Source organism: Pinus tabuliformis, chromosome 7, assembly GCF_031772625.1.
Source record: "Pinus tabuliformis cultivar Carrire ecotype Pingquan chromosome 7, CPIR1, whole genome shotgun sequence".
NCBI classification, from domain to species: Eukaryota; Viridiplantae; Streptophyta; class Pinopsida; order Pinales; family Pinaceae; genus Pinus; species Pinus tabuliformis.
The window spans coordinates 978,777,212-978,800,686 of NC_142293.1; the positions used below are offsets into that span (position 1 = coordinate 978,777,212).

Below are 23,475 nucleotides of genomic sequence, written 5' to 3' on the forward strand. Positions count from 1 at the left end.
TTTCGAGATCTTTCCATTTGAACTATTAGTTTCAGCATCTACAGCTTTAGTTTCTATTAAAATGGAAATTCCATGCCAAGTTATTCTTGACAGCACCAACTACTTCCAATGGGTGTCCTACATGGAGGACTTACTTAGAAGTAAAGGTCTTTTTAGAATAGTCTCAGGCCAAGTGTATAAACCTAAAGATGAAGATAAGGCAATCAAATGAGAAAATAAGCAAGATCAAGCACGTGGGTTGATAGAGATGTCTATTTCTACAGACCTTAGATTCCATATTGCAGAACTTGATACCCCTGATGAAGCAATGAAGCAACTCAATAAAATTTTTGGAATTAAAAATGAAATTAGAGCCTATCAACTCGAAAATGAGTTGCTTATGTTGGACCCCAATAATTTTTCTTCCATTGAATATTTTTTTGTCTAAGTTAAAGACCCTTAGACTTCTCTTAGAAGGTGTTAAGGTTAAGAAATAATATGGTAGCCTTATCTATTCCATTATTACTAAGTTATGACCAGCCTACTCTGCCTTTGTTTCCACCTTCCATTCTACTAGAGAAGCCTTTATTTCTCAAGGACAAGCCTACAAGTCCCCCTCTTTTGATATTTTTTGTGATTCTTTACTAAGATAATAAGAAAAACTCTTAAATCTTGGTCTTCTTAATCTTGGAAACTCTTCTGAGAAATCCTTAGCCGCCCATGAGCAACCAAGTTCAAAGAATCCTAAGAATCAACATCCTAAAAAGAATGGTACTAAACCAACCAAGGGTCCTAAGCACTTTCAGTCTCAAAATAAAAAATCAATTCAACAAAATGATAAGGCAAATAAAAATAAAGGGAAGAAGACTAATAGACATTGCAACTTTTGTAATCGATATGGCCACTTAGAATCCAAATGCTTTAAGAAGATGGAAGCCTTGGAAGCAGCAATGAAGAAGCATAACATCCATTTGGAGCAATCTTCAACTTCAACTTCATCTTCAGGAATATCACTTTCTGCATGTGGTTGTCAAGCATCTCAGTCTAGTTATGCACTAAATGTATCTTCTTCTTCTCGTTCTCATGAGTGGCTTATTGATTCTGGAGCTTCTTATCACATGGCCAAAAACAAAGCCATGGTTTCTTCTTTAAATGATTGGAACACCAAAAATATATATGTTGGTGATGATATATCTCTTAGTGTTGTAGGGACTGGAACTATTCATCTAGAAAATGGTCAATTTAATGATGTATTATGTGTTCCAACCTTGTTCTACAACCTTCTATCTATATATCAGATAACTCATTCAGGTGAAGGTAAAATCTTTGAATTTTCACCTCATGATGTTGTAATAAAGGAACTAAGAGATCCTAGATAGATTTTAGCTACTGGCATTGCTGATGATTCCGCAAGGTTGTATAATTTTAACAACTTTGGGTCATAAACTCACCCTCGGTATTTGTTGCTCATAAAGATGAAGTGAGCAAACTTTGGCATGAGCGATTGGGTCACTTAAACTATCGCTCCCTTCAAAATCTATGTAAAGAAAATATGGTGACAAGTCTTCCTATGGTATCTTGCAGAGATGGTGTTTTTTCCGGATGTGTACTCAGAAAACATCATCGGGATAGTTTTGAAAAACGTGCCTCTTGGCACTTCTCAGCCCCATTATAGCTTGTGCATAGTGATTTATGTGGTCCACTTCTAGTTGTTTTTTTCTATGGCTACAAGTATTTCTTAACTTTCATTGATGATTTCTCCAGATGAACTTGGGTATACTTCTTAAAACTCAAGAGTGAAGTATTTAACATGTTCTTGGCCTTTAAGGCCTTTGTTGAGAAACAATATGGACATCAAATTCTCAAGCTAAGATCTGATAATGGCGGAGAATATGTTAACAACAAAATCATCAAATTTTTCACTGAGCACGGAATTCAAATGCAACATATTGTTCCATATACTCCACAACAAAATGGTGTAGCTGAAAGGAAGAATCACAACTTAAAGGAAATGGATAATTGTATGCTTCAATCTAAAGGACTTAGCCTTAATTTTTGGGCAGAAGAAATTAACTGTGAAAATTACATAGTAAATAGTACTCCTACTAAGGTTTTAAAGAATATCACTCCAGAAGAAGCATGAAGCTCAATTAACCCGATGTAAGTCACTTTTGTGTTTTTGGAAGTGAAGCATGGGCCCATATTCCCAATAAGAACATAAAGCCTTAGAACCTAAGAGTGAAAAATGTATTTTTGTTGGATATTCTGAAGATGTTAAAGGATATAGACTTATTCCACCTAAGTCAAAAAATATTATCATTAGAAGAGATGTAAAGTTTGCTGAAAATATATCGTCCTACAAGCCTAGTTCAGTGGATGTGCCACCTCTCTCTATCCCTTTTACTTCTGAATTTTTTTCTTCTTCAGATGATGACAGCGAGGATGACAATCCTCCCCCACCTTCTCAGGATCCTCCTTCAGCTCCTCAACTTCCAAAATGGGTTCATGCTACATGGGATGCAACAGGTACTCTTGCGGGTGATCCTATAGATCAACGACATACACATTTTCAGTTCAATAGAGGCTCTTCTTTACTACCTCAAGATTCAGCGAATTATGATCCTGACACATTTGCAGAAGCTTTAGGCCATCCATATTGGGACACAACAATGAATGAAGAATATCGTTCATTATTGGCAAATTATACATGGGATCTTGTTCCTCTTCCAAAGGGATGAAAACTTGTTAGATGCAAATGGGTTTACAAAACCAAGTTTGGACCAGATGGAAAATTTGATAAACATAAATCTCATCTTGTTGCTAAGGTTTTTTCACAAGTTGAGGACATTGAATATACTAAAACCTTCTCCCTTGTTTCCAAAATGAACTCTATCCACCTTGTTCTTTCCCTTGTTCTCTCTTTCAAATTGGAATTTCATCAAATGTATGTTAAATATACCTTCTTGCATGGGGACTTACATGAATAAATCTATATGGAACAACCTCCCGACCTTATAAAAATAGGCTCAAGCCTTGTATATCGGTTTAAGAAATCCCTTTTATGGTCTCAAGCAAGCCCCTAGGGCTTGGTATGCCAAAATGGATAGCTTTCTTTTAGATACTATCTTTTCTAGGTGTCATTTTGGCAAACTATCTACACCAAGAAAGTGGGTAAGTATCTTATCATTATTGTTCTTTATGTTGATGATCTTATCCTTACTGGTATTGATCCCAACCCTATAAAAAATGTGAAGTCCAACCTTAAAAAGAATTTTGAAATGACAAACTTAGGACACTTGCATTATTTTCTTGGTCTTCAAGTCTTGCAATCCAAGGCAGGTATTTCCCTTTCCTAGTCCAAGTATGCCTGTGATCTTCTACGCCACTTTCACATGGAATACCGATAGCCAACCCATTCTCCCTTTTAGTTTGGAGCCAAACTTTCAGGCACTTGTAGTTCCCTTGATGTTGATGCTACCTTATACCTTCAGCTTGTAGGAAAAAATTTGTATCTGACCCATGCCCATTCTAATCTTTCCTTTATTGTTGGCCTTATTGCTCGGTTATTGAAAAACCCACATGAAAGTCATTGGAAATCAACTAAAAGAATACTTCATTATGCTTGAGGTACATTTCAGTTTGGGATTCATTACAATATAGAAGCATCTCCTCTATTGGTTGGTTTCACTGATTCTGATTTGGTTGGTGACCCTAATGATCGAAAGTCTACTATAGTTTATGTCTTCACTCTTGGTTTTGGACCTATTACACGGGATTACAAGAAACAAAGTTCCATTTCTCTTTATTTAGTAGAAGCAGAGTATCGTGGCGCCATAGAATCTAGTAAGGAAGCCTTGTGGCTTCGTCAGATCCTGTTAGAGTTTGGCTTTCAGCAACAACATCCGACTATAGTTTAGTGTGATAATCAAAGTGCCATTCAACTATGCAAAGATTTAGTCCAACATCAGCGTAGAAAACACATTGAGCTACACATGCACTTCATCAGAAATCTCATTCATGACCATGTTCTCGAAGTGCAATATTGTTCAACCAATGGTCAAGTTGCAAACATCTTTACAAATGCTCCCACAGAGGCGAAGTTTACTAAACTTCGATTTATGGTTGGAGTTTAAGAATTTTTCACTAAAGGGGGATAGGCTCTAATGCCTCCTTCCTTCTCCTATTGTGTCATATTTTTACATCCTTCAATCCTATACCAAGTTGTTCTTAAGGGGGGATGTTAGGATACTCCGAAACATAGGAAATAGTTAAGTATAACTTGGTCTAGTGTAGATTTGGGTAAAGTGTGTTTCTTTAATATGTACTTTTGTAACTTACAATCTAATGGTCACAATATGTTCTAGACATGAAGTGATCTGATGGTTCATTCTCTCCTCGATATTACCGACACTTGATCTGTGGCTTAACACCTGATTGGTAAATGATCTCTATTTAAAGAGCATGGAGGGCCATTTGTAAGGTGACCATTCATGAGTGAATCTTTTGCAAATTTTCTTTCTTTTACATTAATAAATTTCCTGAAGTGGCCGTGTTGGCTTAGGTTGTGGATTTTTTCCCACTTTTAGGGTTTTAACCACTTCAAGAATATTGGTGTATTGGTCTGTGATCTGTTTGTGAGCAGTGTCCTTTGGTGTTCTATCTGAGGAACTTACCCTGTAAATTCCTACACTTCACATAATTGATCAGAACTCTGATAGAATTGCTCCTTAAGCCTAGTTTTCACTTCACCCTTCACAATATCTTCTAGGTCTTGGAAACAAGCTTGAGGAAGATCATAGACTTATTATAACTCTTCATTTCATCACTACAATTTTTTTTGCAATTAGGGTTAGTTGTTTTTCGAGAATTCAGTAACACAAATTAGTTTACATTAAGATTTCTTGAAGTATTTGTTGGATCTTGTAATCAAAATAGGATTTTCTTTGGATGTAGTAGTGTAGGGGTGATTTCACGGTACTTATTGTATGTATCTAAACTAGGTTTATTTCTCTATAACTCATTTTCTGCAACATATTATGGTTTATTTCCTTAAAATTTCCTTCCTTACAAGTAGGTTAGCATTTCTCTTATGTAGTAGGATAAGAAATATTTCAATTATTTCTTTCCTTGCAAAGTTAGATTAAACAATTTACCTACTTTTAGTTAGCCAAAATGGTATTTGCACATCTCATCTCACTTCATTGCATCAGATCAATGAAAGAAGGACATATTGCATGTTGCACATATAATGTCGAAAACTATTAAGTTTGTACGAACCACGAGTTGATAATTAATGTTGGTAGCCCTAGGAGTTGCAACATGTTGCAATATCGACGCTCATCACTTTTTGGCATCATTGCTGAGGAGGTTTCAAAGTATGTCTTTTTTTCTTCCTTAGTTGATTCATCTACGAGAAAACAAAAAAAAATATGCATTAGGCATTACTCATTTCAAAATAAGGAAGTTACATTGCATTAGAATTCTCATTCAAAATTGTACAAAAATAGAAAAATACTTCTCCAATACTACAAAATCCCCACTTGATCACATGGTGTAATAAGAACAACATCACCATCCACTTTTGCAGGTAGAAGAAGAAGAGGTGGCACAGAAAAGTAGAAGAAATGGGTGGAGTTGATAACAATGAGAAAGATCCTCATGGATTTCCCCTTCAAGATACTAATTTCAATATTAATATGAATAACACCCCTCCATATTTCCTCCCCAACTTCCATGGTATGAAGTCAAAGGATCCAGAAACCTTTCTCTTTGAAATTGAAATACTTTGCAGAGCTTATGGTTGCTTATTAAACACTCAAAACTTGGGATTGTTTCTGACAACATTGAAGGATACACCTCTTAAATGGTTCATGAGTTTGGGGACTAATTCAATAATATCATGGAATGATATGCAAAGGATATTTCTATAAAAATATAAAGATTATGATCTTAAAGAAGAAATCTTTAGAATGACTCAAAAATAAGATGAGAACCTTGAGGATCTAATAGAGAGATTTGTGTATAATGCTAAGAGGGAAAAATTATATCATTTAAGATTTGGCACACTAAAAACCCTCTTACTTAGAACAATTAGGGATGATTTGATTGATCTCCTTTATCTAATGAGTAGAGGTGATGTCTACCAATTATCATTTGAAGAAATTTTTGAAATATGCAAACACATATAAAGAGGAAGGGCAAGGGTAAGTAAATCAACATCGAGATCGGTAGGTCAAGTTGAACTTCATAATTTTCTAGATAAATTTAAAATCAAAATTCTTAGCAATCTAAGTGAACAAGTAGATATGTTAAGAATGAAAAATGAGCAAAAAGAGGATGCTGAAATTTGTATAATCAGTGCATAAACACATGCTACTAAAGATTTCCCATCATTACTAGGATTGAAGGAAGTTTACCAAGAGGACAGTGGAGCAAATCAAACAACAAAGAAACTCTATTTTGTCGCTTCAATAAGACCATGGTAGCCTAGTCAACCCGGTATGATGCAAGACCCTAAGTCACAATATCAAGGTTACGCACAAAAATATCAAAGTAATTGGAACATACCCTTTCCTTGGAAAGGTTGTCCATCTCAACCCCAAAAACCATCTTGGAAACAAGGTTGTTTTGATGAGCTGGAATTTACTGTCAATAACAAGGGGGTTTCCCTAGTGTGAAGTCCCAATTAGACCTCACATCGTTTGGGATAGGAGCCCCATCCAATATGTGGGCCTGACTGCCACCATGAATGTTTCCACTCCTAGATGTCAAATGAAAACATGTCAGATTGGGGACAAGAATGAAATGCCCAGACAGTGAAACAAAATCAGCCCAAGATTGACAAACTATAGAAAGAGGTACAAACAAGTCTTAGCAGCAATAAGAAGGGGTATGCCATGAGAGAGATGAGTGATCCAAAACTCACTCAGACATACATGAACAAGAACATGCCATAGTTTAATTTCAAACTAGTTCATAATAGGTCACCGACATGGAGAAAAATAAGTAAACACGGATTTGAAAGAAAAACATACATGAAACGACTGTGAACAAGTCCTTAACTTATTGCGTATATGAAAGAACACATACAAATACAGTGAGAATATCAGACAACCAATACAACCACCATGAGTAAGCATGGGAATCAATACCAAAAACAAAGAAAATCTTATTAATGTTGCTTCAACTTCAAGTACGTATCTTGCAATTGATCAAAACCCAATAGTGGAACATGGGTTTCTCATATCATTTCCTAATGCAAAACACTAGCCTCACTACAACTCACTCTACTAGCTGCAAAGAGTTGAGTGCCTCTAGCTCTCAAGCACAAGTAAACTATCTAATCCTAGCCTCAAATTAAGTGCTAAAGTCCTCTCCCTATGAGGCATGAGGGAAAATTTATAGAAATGTGGAGGGTGACCCTTCACCTCCTCATGTGACCTTTCTGCTACCCTCATGACTCTTGATCTTACTCACTTCTCTCTTAGTCCTAATGACTGTTACATGCTCAAATAAGTCTTATAATAGTTGCTTACATTACGGTGAGCGATAATTATATTACGAAGAAGAAGAGGAGGATCTAGAGGGTTCTTGGAAACCCTATAACACATGTTGTCCATCTGCTGCAATGATGTAGTTGCTAGGTCCTGAGACAAGCCTATTTTCCTGCCACTATGCCTCACTTGCATTCATCCATATTTTGGTGATGTGCCTTTGAGTTTATTGAAAGGTTCTTGAAGCTTGTAAGGGACCATCTTGCTTGCTAAAGGAAACCCTAGTTACACAAGCTCCATGAGAAACCATAATCCTTCTTCATGTACCAACATCTTGCTTCCCTCATTCTGTCTGCATAACATTGGTCAAACATAATTTTAAACAAAGGATGATGCTGGAAATAAAGTAAACTAATTGAAAGAATGGTATTAATAAATGATTAATTTAGACCCCTGTGTGGTCAATTGTTGTTGTGCCACCATGTTGTTAGAGGGAGTGGATTTCAAAGGGTCTCTCGGTGCATCTTCCATCAATGTTTTTTCCATGGACCTACTATGAAATGGGTCTTGAATGTAGCTCCACTGTTGTTTAGTTTGATTGGTTTTGGGACCTACCTGTCCATCAGGCCTCAACAATAAAGCCTAAGAAGTATCCAAAATCTTCAATTTCAGTCCCTTTGCAAAGCCTTCTTTGACTGCTTTCTAAAATTCCTCCACTCAACTTTGTGCATTTCTGCATCTAACAATGGCATGCTAAACGGATCCTTGTGGAACAATGCGGTTACAAGTACTGTCATTGAACCATTCCTCAGTTTTAAAGTGGTCAGTTGTAAAAGTTCTGAAGAATGTTAAACCCTTGTAGTTTGGAGAGGTAGTAATGAACTTGAATGCCAATCTAAGGGATTTTATATAAAAAAAGGTGTTCTAGGCCTGTAAAATTCATTTCTGTACAATAGTGGCAACCCACAACTTTGTTCTTTTCGAGAGATAGATGACTTATAGAACCATTCACCTCCAGATAAAACTATAAAATCGAATTCATGCAACTGATTCTTCCAGCTTTCATCAATGGTATCACGGTACAGTTTTATTTGATCCTTCAACAACCATTATCTCAGCTTTTGATTTCTTTATGAGGTATGGATACCACAAAATTATGAGAGTAAAGTTGTAATAAGGGAAAAACTAGCACATAAACATGGTACGCATCCATAGGGTCTTCTACCTGAGAGAGAAGGAAAACAAGCGACTGCAAATTTTTGCGAGCAAATAGAGTCTCTAATGAAGCCCCACACCTTATTATTTACAATGTGCAATAATCTGTTGGCGTTGAAGCATGTTCACATTTTCTAGAATCTGCAAGTGCGATTTATGGCTCCCCAAGCCCCTCCTCAAGTCGTAATATTGGATATGACTTTAAGTCACATATGAGAATTGGTTGCTGGAGGTTGGGCATGTGGACTGTGACCCACAATACATTTCAATGTCAGGTAGAAGGGTTTCATTTCAATGGTATGAGGGTCACGTGGTCGCATTTTATTGGAGATCCGATGTATTTTTGCTGCGACTATTCGACTCAGTGACCTGGGTAAAGGTCACATAGTCGTATCTCTTCGAAGGTTACATCTTTTTGTTGTTTGTGGGGTGCATTGTTGCGACTTTGGTGGTGGTGCAACTTACCATAAGTCGCATAGTCATGTTGCATAGCTGTTTGCACTTCCCAGTGGCTTCCTCGAGGCTCTGAAATGCGACTTTGCAACCTTGGGAGACGTTGCAGTTGGGAAAATGCATCTTGGTGGGAGTCTGTGACCTAGAGCTTGCAACAAAGAAATTGCTACTTGTGGGTATTTCCTTAATGTAGAAGCAATATTACCAATGTGGGTATCAATGCTTGAGTCATGCGACACTTGCGTTGTCTTTGAGTGGAGCTCTATAACCGCATTTTCCGTTATTATGTGCGCTGGTGTAGCCATGCCAGGAGCCTCGATCTGCCTGTTCAACTTGGTATTCCTTTCTAGAACGTTAAACTTGGTGGTCAAAGAAGATACCTTCAACGCAACATTGGAAACATAAAGAAAATATGGTTTGAGATCATCTTTCAACACGTCAATATGAGTGTCTCGATGCTGAGTTCACCCTGACCCTTCACCCACTCTTTGAATTCGACGTATAACCTTATATCCTTTTAACGAGGTGTTTTAGTCCTTACCCCATCATAAGTGTTGGCTTTACTCCCTATAATAGCTTTCAAGCTGGGAAATAGAAAAACTGTTGTGGATTTGTTTATGTATATACATATACAATGACTGTCATCTCTCCCAATGCGTGTATTTAGCGAAACAATCTTTTGTCCTTAAGCATGCTCATGGTTAAGCACTTCAAGTTCGCTTTCGACATTGGTCTTTCAAACAATTTCCTCAACCATAGGCACTCACATATTGGATACATGTTGCTCCAATGTAATGGTTATGTCAACACATTCACCAACGTTGTTCTATGAGCATCCTTTGTATTGGATTTTCACGATGACACCTGCATTTTCCAACTTACCTTGTCACTGCCACCTTATGATGCCCCGTATGCACTTCAATGGGGATTTGGAATATGAGTACCTGATGAGTCATTCTCGCGAGACTTATAAATTTTCCAAATCTTTATAAAGGGACTACCATACCAGGGTAAAGATAATGTCTCCATAATGCGACTGCCCAAAGGTGGCACTCTTTGGTGCTCATTTGGGAATGTTCTTAAATGTATTTTCTTTACACTTATAATCCCCAACACATCTGCAATGGCCGATATTAGTGCCAATTATTTAAAGGTTATGCCTTCATTTTGTATCCATCACACATACGGTAGGTCTAATCCTTTGATTTTGTTCAATGTGTGCCTTCATTTGCACATGAAATTCCTAAAGAATGTGTTTTGTCCCTCTTGTGTTCGTCACACTAGGCCATCACTTTTATGATTCACATATTAATAATTCCCTTTGTGTATAACATACAACATGCTCTCCTTTCATTCCTGAAAGAACATACCATCTCATGTAATTTGAAAGTCCTTTACGAATGCTTTTGTTCAATTCAATGCTCAAGAGCATGCCTTGTCCACTTTAATGGGAATATGTATTGAATTTGCATGATTTTAGAGGGGTATATGAGGTTCATGTGAAATAATTTAAACCTTCATATTTCCTTCATTTAAATGATGTCACATTAGGGTATTAATTGAGTACAAGCGTTGCCTCGTTTGATGTGGATCCAAGGCACCTTCTCTTGTTCTCCTCCAGATGGGATGAAACAACAAAGAACAAGTTAGTGTACCAAAATCTCTCACACACACACATATATATATGTGTGTGTGTGTGAGAGAGTAGGGAAATCAAACAAATAATAGAAATAATTCACTAGAGGAACATGAATAATAAGTATTCCAAATCAAGGAGTTATAAATTGTATGGTTGGGAAAATCATGCTTCAATTTGGAGATCCATTCTAAAATATGGAAATTCTAATGGAACCATTAATTGTGGGAAATTTTGTCGTTACATGTTTCCCATGGTGATGATGCAAGTTCCTTGAAATGTTCATGACCATGATTTTGGAGGGTGAGGATTAATGTAAAGAAAGGTTGGATTATTAATTATGTCAATCTTTGGCTTCAAATATTCATGGGAAAGATGACATTCTTACAAACCCCAATGCACACATTGAGATGGGGAACCAATCATGAACCTAGGGGGAACATGACATACAATGATACTTACCAATATGTCAAGCAGTGTCAATGACAATGCACCCTCAGAGGTATATGAATTAGGTTAAATCATGAGGGGAACCTTTATTTTGACAATATAGGGTTTCTCCCAAACCCTAATATGGTCAACCATAAGGAAATCCAAATCAAAGTCATGCTTCTCCACATAGAGTACCTCCATTGATTTCTATTCATGTTATGGAGAGATAAGTTTCGAATTCATGGGAGAATATTAATACATAATTGAAGTGCCAAACCTTCGAAACCCTAACGCAATCACAATGTCTATATCTGATATAAAAACGTGATGTGTGGATGCAATATGTGAAGCATGAGTGGGTGCATCCACAAGGTTTGACAGGAAGGGTCATGAGAAAAGTAATCAGTTGAAAAACATGATAAAAAGCCTAATGGCTCGAGGTGAGTAGAGGGGGACCCAAAATTTTGAATATAATCAAAAGTTTGGGTGTTGTTGTAGTAGCTACAATAGGTTGGAAGGGACCTTATGGGAGAAATTAACAATATCCTAAATCTTTTCCTCAGGTCTGCCATACCCAACTCCATGCAATCGATACCATCCACCTCCACCACAACAAAAATCTCAACCAAATTCATCTCAAAGATCCACTCCCACTCAACTACTTGTACAACCCTTACCGAACCCAAACAATAAAGTAACTCACCTGTATTACAATGTTGAGGTACAACACTTCCAAACAACTCCCCTTGATCTAAATGGTATTCATCTTAGATCAGGGAGAGTATTGAAACAAATATATTATGTTGTTGTCATTAAAGAACAAAATCAAGAAGAAGAGGATCCATAAGATATTAAAGAATCAGGTACCACATTTGATGGAGAGAAACCATTAGTGCCTGAGATTGATGAATTTCTACTATGATTATCATCAGATTCCTTATGTGTTCAAGAGACTAATAAGGAAAGAGTAGGAGATTTGAATGTCAATGTAGAAGAGGACACATAAAGTGATCCAAATGAGCAAGTGAACCAAAGGCATCACAACTATATTGAAATTTGGTTCCAGACAGTCATTAAGTTGCAACGACAAGCTCTTGTTCAACAATTCCTGATCTCATCTCAATTAAAGAAATGGATCTCTCACTTGATGGTATATATCAAAACACATCTTTCAAACTTACATATGAGTGTATTTGTTTTCTTCGTATGTACATGGCTCCATTGGAAGTATTCATATGCTTAAAAAAAGAGATAAAAAAATAAATATCTCAAGTGAAAACCTCCTTTTAAGCACCTGAAATCGGCTAACTAGTTGAAAACCTCTATGAGGCAATTAGTGAGTTGAAAAAAAAAAAAAAAATAATAAGTTCCTAGGTGAAAACCTCTTTTGATACCCCTTGGTAGACCTATTGGTTGAAAACCTCACCGAGGAAGCCAATAGACCTAAATACAAATGCAAAAAAAGGAAAAAATGAAGAAAGAATATCCTTTTTGTTGCAATTACATCTAAGTGGTTGCATGTAGGTACCCCCCACCTTCCAAGGAAAAGAAAGAGGTCAGCGCCAAAAAAAAACAATTGAATACTGGTAGAAGTAGAAAGTAAAAAACAATCAACCGTGAGCTTTCACCTCCTTTTCCCAGATGCTCCAAAAGTACTAAGGCCATGTCAATCCACCACCCTCATCCATTTCCAACCTTCACCCATCATTCCTAAGCCTTTCCTATTCATTTTTCTTGTTTTCCTATAACTACTAGAAATTTATCTGTTGCTACAAGATATTAGAGAATTGCAAAAACAGACAAGGCATAAACTTTCTTGACTATATCTCAAAAAATTATTGTGCATCCATTGGCCAAGATGTTTCATGAGGAGATGAATAAGGATGATAGCAACATGCTCAAAAAAATTCAACAATTTATAGTGAACATTTTTCAAGTAATTGGATGCCATCAACTACAACCAATTTCAATTTTCTCAAGATTTGTGCATCTGTTGGCCAAGACTTTTTATGGAGAGATGCATAAGGATGATGGTAACATTCTAAAAACAAAATTAGATGAATACAATATACAATTTGAGAGATATGGGTTAAACAGTTTTTCTACAAAATTGTCCTAAAACTACTACACAATACTGATTGGTATGAAAAGAAGAAATAGTTTGTATGATTTTGACTCAGGAACAAGGGAAGGGGAACATAATATCATTATCATCCACTAACTACACCACTTGACCTATTTCCCACAATTATTCCCACCTTTGTGCATCAAAATTATTTCCTTTCATCCCTTCATTCAACTTTCCTATCACAACAAGGCTCTATGACACCCATCAATAGCTTCCTTATGAATTATCAAAATTTTCAAAATCAATATTTGGAATAATTGGAGGTCCTACAAGGGTCTGTGTGACTACTATAGGAAGACACACTATCCTTTTTATACATTAATTTTTCGCACTCCCTGCCTCATACTCTGAGCTGTCGAACTTTGCCCAAAATGTCACGATGCGACAAAAGATGTCAATGAATTCACCATGAAAAACATTGATTAGAGGATCCCTAAACAAAAGAAGAAGAAATGCCTTGAAGTAATTATGCAAGAGATTGTCAAAAATCCCTATCTGCAAGCCCAACACTACTTTTAGCAGGCAAACCCATGTTGGTACCCTTTGGTCTAATTAGTGAATAGCGCTGGCAGCGCGACTTAGGATAGGAAAATCTGCGTTGATCCTCTTCTGGAAGTTTCTCTAAAAATGCAGCAGAAGCTTCTCTTAGGAGAAGCCTCGAGAATGGTGAGCTGGTTATTGTTGAATAAGGATATTGTCAAGTTCCCCCATTTTGAGTCCTTGATCCTACCTTTAGGGATATTCTCCTTAAGATGTGGACCTTCTTCCCCATTTTTTGGATCCTTAACTGCTTCTCATTCCCTATAAATTGGTGGGAGCAACCCAACTTGGCCATATTTTGGGCAAGAAATCTGAGTTTCATGGAGCACGTAGTAGAAAAGATGGCATGGAGTACAAATTGGACCACACAATAGAGCATTGGAGCACAACAAATACCATGCAAAAAAGTCACTGCGCATCATTGTGGTTTCGCAGTGAAGCCCCTCCCTTTTTGTAAAAGATAAAATATTGTAAAAGTTGATGGTTTTGGACCATAGTCCCTTGTATTTTGGAAACCATGGTATCGAGTCCATGGTAATGTAGCGATGTAATCCCTCATGTAATAGTATATATAGGGATGAATAATAAAGAAGGAAGGCATCAAATTGATCCAGATCTATGTTTATGGTGATATTTTTGTGATCTGTACTTTGGAGAAAGGGCAAGGCTCTGCAACTAAGTGTGCGGAGGCCTAGGCCTATAGCTTAGTGCACAGACCATATGCAACTTAGTATGGAGATAACCTGCAGATGTGTGCACAAGAAATAACTATTTGTTGTACCAATTCTCTATTATAAGCAACAGTTCTTGTGGATGTAGTCCCACATTGGGATGAACCACGTAAAATCTATGTCTTCATGTATTTTTCTTATTATCTGCACTTTATTTCAGTACTGTGAATATTATGTATGTTTATGATATGTTTAAGTGATGAATGTAATTCTATGAAGTAATCTATAAGTGTTAATGCATAAGAAAATACAAAATTTTCACATCACAGTATCCCTCAAGGCTACGAAAACCTGGTTGTGCAACCTCCCATAGTCACTTCGGGTGAGACTGTGACTTTCTTGCATATCATTACCGAAAGGGCCAATGATTGAGGGTTTTTTTGGTGCGCAGTAAATTCCAAACACAGGTCAGCCCAACCTAAGCCAACAAATGGTTCCATTGTCGAGACCGAGATCTGTTTGAGGGATGTTTATGTTGCATTTGTTGAAGAAAGAAATTCAAGATTGGGTGGAACAGAAGGAATGAGAATTTGTAGAACAAGAAAATAGAAACCCTCATCTGTCAAATATGAGGTTGTTGGAGAAGTATATTTTCGAAGATCAATACAAAATATTCTTTGGCACATTCGATGTGGAGCTATATGAGTGGATATCAAGGTTAACTGAGAGAAAATATTGTTTTAAAGGAGACGAACCTAAGGAGTGGACTCCTGAACTAATACAACGACTCAAGGATACTGACTATAGGATCTCAAGAGCTTTTGACTTCTGGATTGAAAACATCTTGGGAGGATTCATTACTGAGTTCGTGGTAGAGTCGAATGTGTCCTATAGTGAAGCAAAATGAAATTTTTTGAAAGGACTGTGAGATAAGTCCTTGAAATCTCTAAAACTCTGGATTAGGATACTTTTGTGTGAAAAGGGAAATTTGTGAATGCAATCAGATTATTAGTTACTTATGTTTGGGAGAAGATCCGAAGAAGAAACTAGGACAATGCGAAGTGGAAAAAGATATATAATAAACACTAGGAAGAGATTGTGTGGCCAAGATCTGAATTTTTTTATAGAAACTAACTATAGCCCTCTGTTAAGTGAGTTTGAAAGTGAAGAAAATCGCTCTAAGAACCCTTAAGGAACTCCATAGTATTCACCCTTCCAGCCTGAAAGTTTTTCGAAGCCAGTATCAAGTAGTAATCAAGGTGCTTTTGCTTTTCCCCATCCCCCTACCCCCCCAACCCCCATCCTCCTCCCCTTATGAATCCCCCTCCCCCACCAAGAATAACTATGGCCAATGATATTAAGCTACCTATCTTTAAAGGGACTTGATAAGAGGATCCATAGCAGTTCTAGTTTTTTATGTGAAGCAGTATGGACATCAAAGCAGGTCCATGATGAAACTATAAAGAAAGCGCAACTTGTCACAACATTCCGAGATAGAGTGTTGACATGGTACATGAAGTATTCGAGCAATCACATTAGATCATTTGCAGTCATTAAAACAACGCTAGTAAAAGAATTTAATAAGTCAAAGTCTGAGTCACAGTGCATCACAGAGCTAAAATAAATCAAGCAAAAGCCTACTAAGTCTGTGTGGGAATTTGATCAAATATTCAAGATATTATTGGATCAAGTGAGCTTCAAAATAACTCCGCAACAACATAAATAATGGTTTATAGTTGCACTGCTTCCACATATAATATTTCCTTTATCACAACAGAAGATAGAAACTCAAGCCAAAGATTTAGAACTTGCAATGAAATTAGAAGCTTCACCTATAGGGGATACCAATGCAAGTATGCAATAGATCCAAATTCAGCTGGAAAATTTGACTTTGTAGATACAATAGATAAACAAAAGTAAGGAAGTTCACAAAGAAGTGTGGTGTACAAAGTGCAAATCAGAAGGTCACTCTAAGGTATAATGTCCTCTCTTCAGAAAGTACATGGCTAGTGGATCACCTAATCCTTTAAATGACGAATCCAACTTATGGTGTGAGATATGTAAAAATAGAGTTGAACATCGCGCAGGAGATTTCTATCTATTGAAAAAATATGTCTAGACTCCAAGAAACTTATATCTCAAATTATGCAAGTTAGTAGGGCATTATGAAAACAACTGTCGATCTTATGAACTAATGATGGAGCGAAGTATTGATGCCTATAGAATGAAAGCCAAAGAACATGGACATAAGTAACATGGATGGTATAGTGGTCCAGGTGGTTATCAAGGCCAAGGTCGAGGTACTAGTCGAGGTGGTGGATCTGGTCGAGGTCATGGACAAATTATTTCTTACAACTCTGGCCAGGTAGGTCACTTTGAAAGAGATTGTCAAAATCCTACTATGACATGTAAGTATTATAAATCATTTGATCATGTAATTGAGGAGTGTCTGGCACTTATCGCAAAAATTCAAGAAAATAAATATCAACATTCAACACAGAACATTCATATGACAGCTGCAGAACCAATGACCGATGAACCTCACGTTAATATTGTAACAAGGAGTGGAGATGTGATTGGAAATGATAAAGCAAATGGAAAAAAGGAAGTTGAAGATACATGGGTTAGGCAGAGCGAAGATTTATGGATGCAAGAGCTTTGACATCTATTCTGCAAAAAAATTAGAAGAATAGCTATGATGTATCATCTTCAACATAAGGCAAGCTCTGACAATGTAGGAACAAAATGCAACATATAAGGTAGGTACTTTAAAATATTTTCTTCAAACTTGTATGAAACTATTACGAGATCAAAGATTTGTATAATGACTTTAGGAATTGATAAATTCCTTCGCATCTAAAGAAGTACCGCAAAGTGAGATGCATGAAGTTAACAACTTACATAGACAGAAGAGAACTAGAAAGGAAATGAGGCTTACTACACAAATAGGATAATATGACATGGACCAAGTTATTTTAGATCTAGGATCTGAAGCTAATGTCCTGAAAAAGCAAACATGGGAGTTAATGGGTAAACCAAAGTTACAATGGTAACCTATACAACTAAGAATGGTGAATCAACAAAAGATTGTTCCTCTAGGAATATTATCAGGCATTACAGTGGACATTGAAGGGGTGCACACTACTACTGATTTTGAAGTGATAGAAATTGCGGATGATAGTAACCCCTACCTTGCATTACTTGGAATAGATTGGGTATTTTCCAACATGGATATAATAAACTTAAAGAAGAGGGAAATGATATTTGAAAGAAATAATATGAGATTGATCTTTCCCTTGGATCCATCATAAGGAGAAAGGTATACTAAACTAGTTAAAGAGGAGTAAAGTGAAGTTGATATAGATAAAATCTCTCAGATGACAGCAAAAGAACAAGACTATGTTAACCCTAATAAAGGCAAGCTGAGTTGGGAGCATGACATTTCATGTGGTTCAGATTCAGAATAAGAATTAGAAAATTAGCAAAACATGTTACTTGAAGTGTCTACAAAGTGATGTGCCAGAGTTACTAAAGAGGTTCACTGTATGAGAGCCGAGGTATGTGACTTAACTTTTTATGATGGTTTGGGTGATATAAATACTTTTATTTAAGAATATGAAGAAAAAGTACCAGAGTGTCAAATATTGTTAGCTCTGGATATAGCCCTTTGAGCTACTCCTGCTAGATGGTGGGTACACATAAGAAGAATGTAATAATGTTGAAGGTTGATATGGATAAGGTTTGGTCAGGTAGAAACTAATTTGGTAGATAAATATGATGGTCAAATTGATCCTAGAGAGCACATCCATCTCTGCATGACAACATGGAAGGAGATTCCACAAGAAGAATGTGTGCATGAATTCATCCATACATTAGAGACAATTCCCCAAAACTGGTACTTGAAAATAGAACTTCGACATGGTAGTATAAACTGGGCAAAGATGGTTTATGGGTTTATATTGAAATTTAGTTTTGAAGATGATTGTCCATGTCTAGATTAAACCCTTCAGATAGTTAAAAATAATATTTTTGAGAATGAAATTCCACTCACCTGGTAGCCTAATTGGGCTGCACGGCTACATAATGTACTGAAATGCTACAACATCATTGTAGAAGAATATGAAGATCCTCATAATATTGACATAGTAGAATCTGAAGGCTACCACAAAGTGAATGGACCTGAGTTAGAAATGCTTGATATAACAAAGCCATTGAAGACAAAGAAGGTGAATATAGGATCAGAAGAGGAGCCGAAGTTTGCAATGATAGGAGATTATTGGGATGAAGAAACAGTCAACAAAATGACAGATATTCTACATGAATACCAGGAGTTATTTCCCACTAAGTTTTCAATATGAAGGGCATAGTAGGAGATTTAGGAGTTATGAAGATTCCTCTAAAGCTTGATGCGAAGCTAGTTAAGCAAAGGCCTTATAGGCTGAATCCAAAGTATAAAGAAAAAGTGAAGAAAGAACTTGACAAAATGATAGCAGTTGGGATCATTGAACTTGTTGAAGAATCAGAGTGGGTAAGTCCTATGGTAGTAAAAGAAACGAAAACACAAGGAGAAATCAGGATTTTCATTGATTTAAGGAAGTTAAACGATGCATGTCTACATGACCCATTAACTACTCCTTTCACTGATGAAGTATTGGACAATGTAGGAGGTCAGGAAGCATATTCATTTACATATGGATTTTCAGGATACCATCATATTAGAATTGCACCAGAAGATTGAAATAAGACCACCTTGGTCTTTCGCTACAGAATGGGGTTCATATCACTATACAGTGATGCCTTTTGGACTGAAAAATGCCCCTGCCGTATTTTCAAGAGTGGTGGTTGCAACTTTCAAAGAATATATTCACACATTTTTAGAAGTATACTTCGATGATTGGACAATATTTGGGTTATTGAAGAAACATGTTGCGAGCTTAAGACTGATGCTCGACACATGTAGGCATGATCATATTTATTTGAATATCAAAAGGTGCATATTCTGTGTACGTTTTGGTATATTACTAGGACATATTGTTTGCAAGAAAGGATTGATGGTGGATCCTATGAAGATTGCTATTATTGTGAATTTACCTCCACCAAAGACAGTAAGACAGCTTCAAACCACATTAGGACATACAAGATATTACAGAAAATTTATCAAGGGATATGCACAGATCACTACGCCTATGGAAAAATTACTGAAGAAAGATGTAACATTCCTAAGGAATGAAGAATGTCAAAAGAGCCTTGATACACTAAAAGAAAAGATGGTAATTTCTCCCATACTAGTATTTCGAGATTGGAATAAGGAATTTCAAGTTCAAGTGGATGCCTCATGCATAGCTTTAGGAGTGGTATTAACATAGCCTGGTGTAGGAGAAATCGATCACCCTATAACTTTTGCTTGTAGGAAATTGTCTAAACTAGAGAATAACTATACAACTACAGAGAGGGAAGGACTGGCTATGGTATATGATTTACATAAGCTTAGACATTATTTGTTGGGATCACATTTCAAGATGTTCATAGATCACTCTGCACTAAAGTATTTGGTCAATAAGCTTGTTTTAGGAGGAAAGATTTGTAGGTGGATATTATTATTTTAGGAGTATGACTTTGAAGTTGTCATTAAGCCAGGAAGACTAAATGATGGACTTGATCATTTGTCAAGATTGGAAACAGGGGAAGAACCAATGAATATAGAGGATAATCTTCCTGATGCGTTGTTGTTTACAATCAAGATTGCAGATGATCACCTCACTAATATTATTCAATTCTTAACCACAGAGATGGCCCCTATAGAATACAGTACACAACAGAAGAAAGAATTGGTGGTTAAGGAAAAATATTTTTCACTAATAATAGGGCATTTGTATAAGATCAGATCAAATAAAATAATGCACAGATATGTTCTTAAGCATGAAAGACAAATAATTTTAATAGAAGCCCATAGTGGCGTAGCTGGTGGACATTATGCAGGAAAAGCCACTGCCCAAAATTTTTTAAGAGAAGGATTATGGTGGCCTACACTACACAAATATGCAAAGGAGTAATATTGAGCTTGTGATATCTGCCAAAGAACAGGAAAACCTTCAAGAAGAGATGAAACGTCACTATTACCACAAGTAACATGGCAGGTTTTTGATAAACGGGATATTAATTTTGTTGGACCTATTAATCTAGAAAAAGGACTGGTGCGGGGTATATAATCACTGCAACTGATTATTTGACAAGGTGGGCCGAAGCACCAGTGAAGGATTAAAATGCAGAAATTGTTGTGAAGTTCATATTTGAATACATACTGTCCAAATTTGGGTGTCCGAAGACATTAATGAGTGATCAAGGATCACATTTCTTGAATAAGACCATTGCTAACTAAAGAATTTCAAGTTTACCATCAAAAGAGCACTCCTTTTCATCCTCAGGAAAATGGAACTATGGGAGCATTCAATAAAATTTTGGAGAATGCATTGACCAAGGTATGTAATGTAAACAAGGATGATGGGATCTTAGGATTCCAACAATATTATGGTCTTATACGACTATATGCAAAAAGTTGATAGGTTATACACCCTTTGGGTTAGTTTATGGGAAAGAGTCTATGATTCCCATGGAATACATTGTCCCTAGCCTAAGAATTGTAGCTCTTACAAATATGGTAGACCGAGACATAATGGAAGAGAGGATGTCGCAGTTAATTGCTCTGGAAGAAGACAAGTTTATAGTAGGATTTCATCAACAAGTACAGAAAGCAAGAGAAAGGGCTTGGCATGACATGCACATTAAGAAAAAGAAGTTCAAGATAAGAGACCTTGTTCTCCTCTACGATAGTAATCTTGTGAAATTCCTTGGGAAATTCAAAACACATTGGTTAGGCCCATACGCTATTAAATATATTACTGATGGAGGTGCAGTGTAGTTAGTGAAGTTAAATAGAGAATTAATTCAAGGAGAAGTAAATGGTAGTAGGTTGAAGTTGTACAAGGACAACCCTACCCCTACAACTTCACCCTAAATAAGAAAGAAGGAAAGTATTAGTGTCACATGCAGTTGAAAGTGGGCACTAGAATATAAACTACATTGCAGAAAGAGCTTTGGCAAAGAAAGTACTTCGCTACAGTCTGAAATATGTCAAAGTTCGTAGGAAGCGCGACGTAAGACAAAGGTGCACTACAACAGGGGACATGTCAAAGTTCACCGAAAAAGTAGAAATATTACCATTAAAAGGGAAAAGATGGGAACAAAGTTGCATTTAAGACGATAGGTTGGCAAAATTTAAGAATAGATACACATTTAATGATGAAATTTGAACATAATCAAGACAAAATCAAATCTAATGATGAGGTTCGAAGGTCAGAATTGTTATAAATAACTAATGCCCACTCAGATTAAGAACTTTGCTAGATTGAGAGCTTGAGTGATTAATAGTGCGAAGAAGTTGCAGGAGACTTCATTGTGTATGTCGACAGAGCGATCTTGGGAGGAGATTGTGAGGAATTTTCATGGGCAGGGATTGTCTGGAACCAAGAAAGTTGCAGATACGACTGCACCAATAGTTGCAACACCCATAGTAGTAGCACCAACACCATAAAAGCCATGGACATCACCAAGGAATAAGAAAACCAAGAAGAAAGAACCAAGAAAAAGCAGGACAAGACGCCTACCAAACCTATGAAGCCTCAAAAGAAACCTCAATAGGTCAATATTGAAGAAGAAGTGGAGGAAATACAGGCAGAGGAAGTTGGCACAATGTTCATCTAACCTTTTCTCTCATAGATCCTAGCAAGGAAGCCAAACGCTAAACTAGTAAAATATGCCAAAGATGTGAATTATGGGACATTCACACCTCTATTGTCAGAGGATGTTCCGTTTGAAGGAGAGATTTTAGGAAAAATTACACAGCTGAAATTCAGAGATAATGATTTTAATGACCAAATGAAGTACCTACAGTTCACACTAGATGATACTTACAATAGGTTCACTACCTAGACAGTGGAGTGATGAGATTGGAGCCACAATGGTGGGAAAATGGGTTGGCGCAGTTAGGAATGCTCAACATGTTGAATGTGCCGCACTTTGACAGAATGTCAACAAACATAGTGTGTGTGCACTAATTATTGGTATTGATACATAATGGACACTTGTGGATGGGGAATAAGATCCCCATAAACCAAATGTCGATCTGGAGGATCACTAGATTACCTTACCAAGGGCGTAACCCTGCGGAGGAGTTTGTCAGAAAGGGTTAGGGCTGCATTGTAGTGGAGAATATGAAGAAGAAGTATGGGTTGGTCAAAGGAAATAGGGGATATGACATAAATTGGATCAACGACCAAATAGTCCACTTCGCCATGCATATTTTTTTTCTGGAAATATCATGAGGAAGTGTCACGCGAATGAAGTTCCTGCGTCGGTGGTGATTTTTGCTGTGCGAATGGAGTCTAGTTTAATTGGGCTGGATATTTATGCAAGGAATTCCTAGATGATTACCGCGAGGTCTAGGAGAAAGTTACATCTTTCCATTATACCTGGTTAATTTTGATCATTGCTATGTTGGCATGGAAGGAGACGAAGGATACATAGTTTCCTCTGATAGAAGAAGATGTATGTGAGGCTACAAGGTATGCTTCGCTGTGGCATACCACTCAATTATCACGCACATAGGAAAATATGATATTTTTTATACTATACCAGATGGATCTACACATGCTCGTAAACCAACATCCACGCCTTTTGTATAGTTTTCACAAATAGTACAACCTTGTGGCAAGGTTCAAGGCAGAATTACATAAATTGTACATACAAGCGCGTAGAGACACGTAGAAGGAATGGAATGCATTACCATATATGGTCAAAGAAGATGATATGGTAGGAGTAATACAGACATGGTTTTAGAATGGATGACTCTCCACTAGAGGAAGGAGGAGT

The 23,475-nt window shown here is 36.8% G+C and overlaps 1 pseudogene; it reads right to left on the bottom strand.

The window, feature by feature from the left end:
* Positions 1-7,815: 7,815 nt before the first annotated feature.
* Positions 7,816-8,806, bottom strand: LOC149250884 (protein trichome birefringence-like 26 pseudogene; annotated as a pseudogene).
* Positions 8,807-23,475: the final 14,669 nt, after the last annotated feature.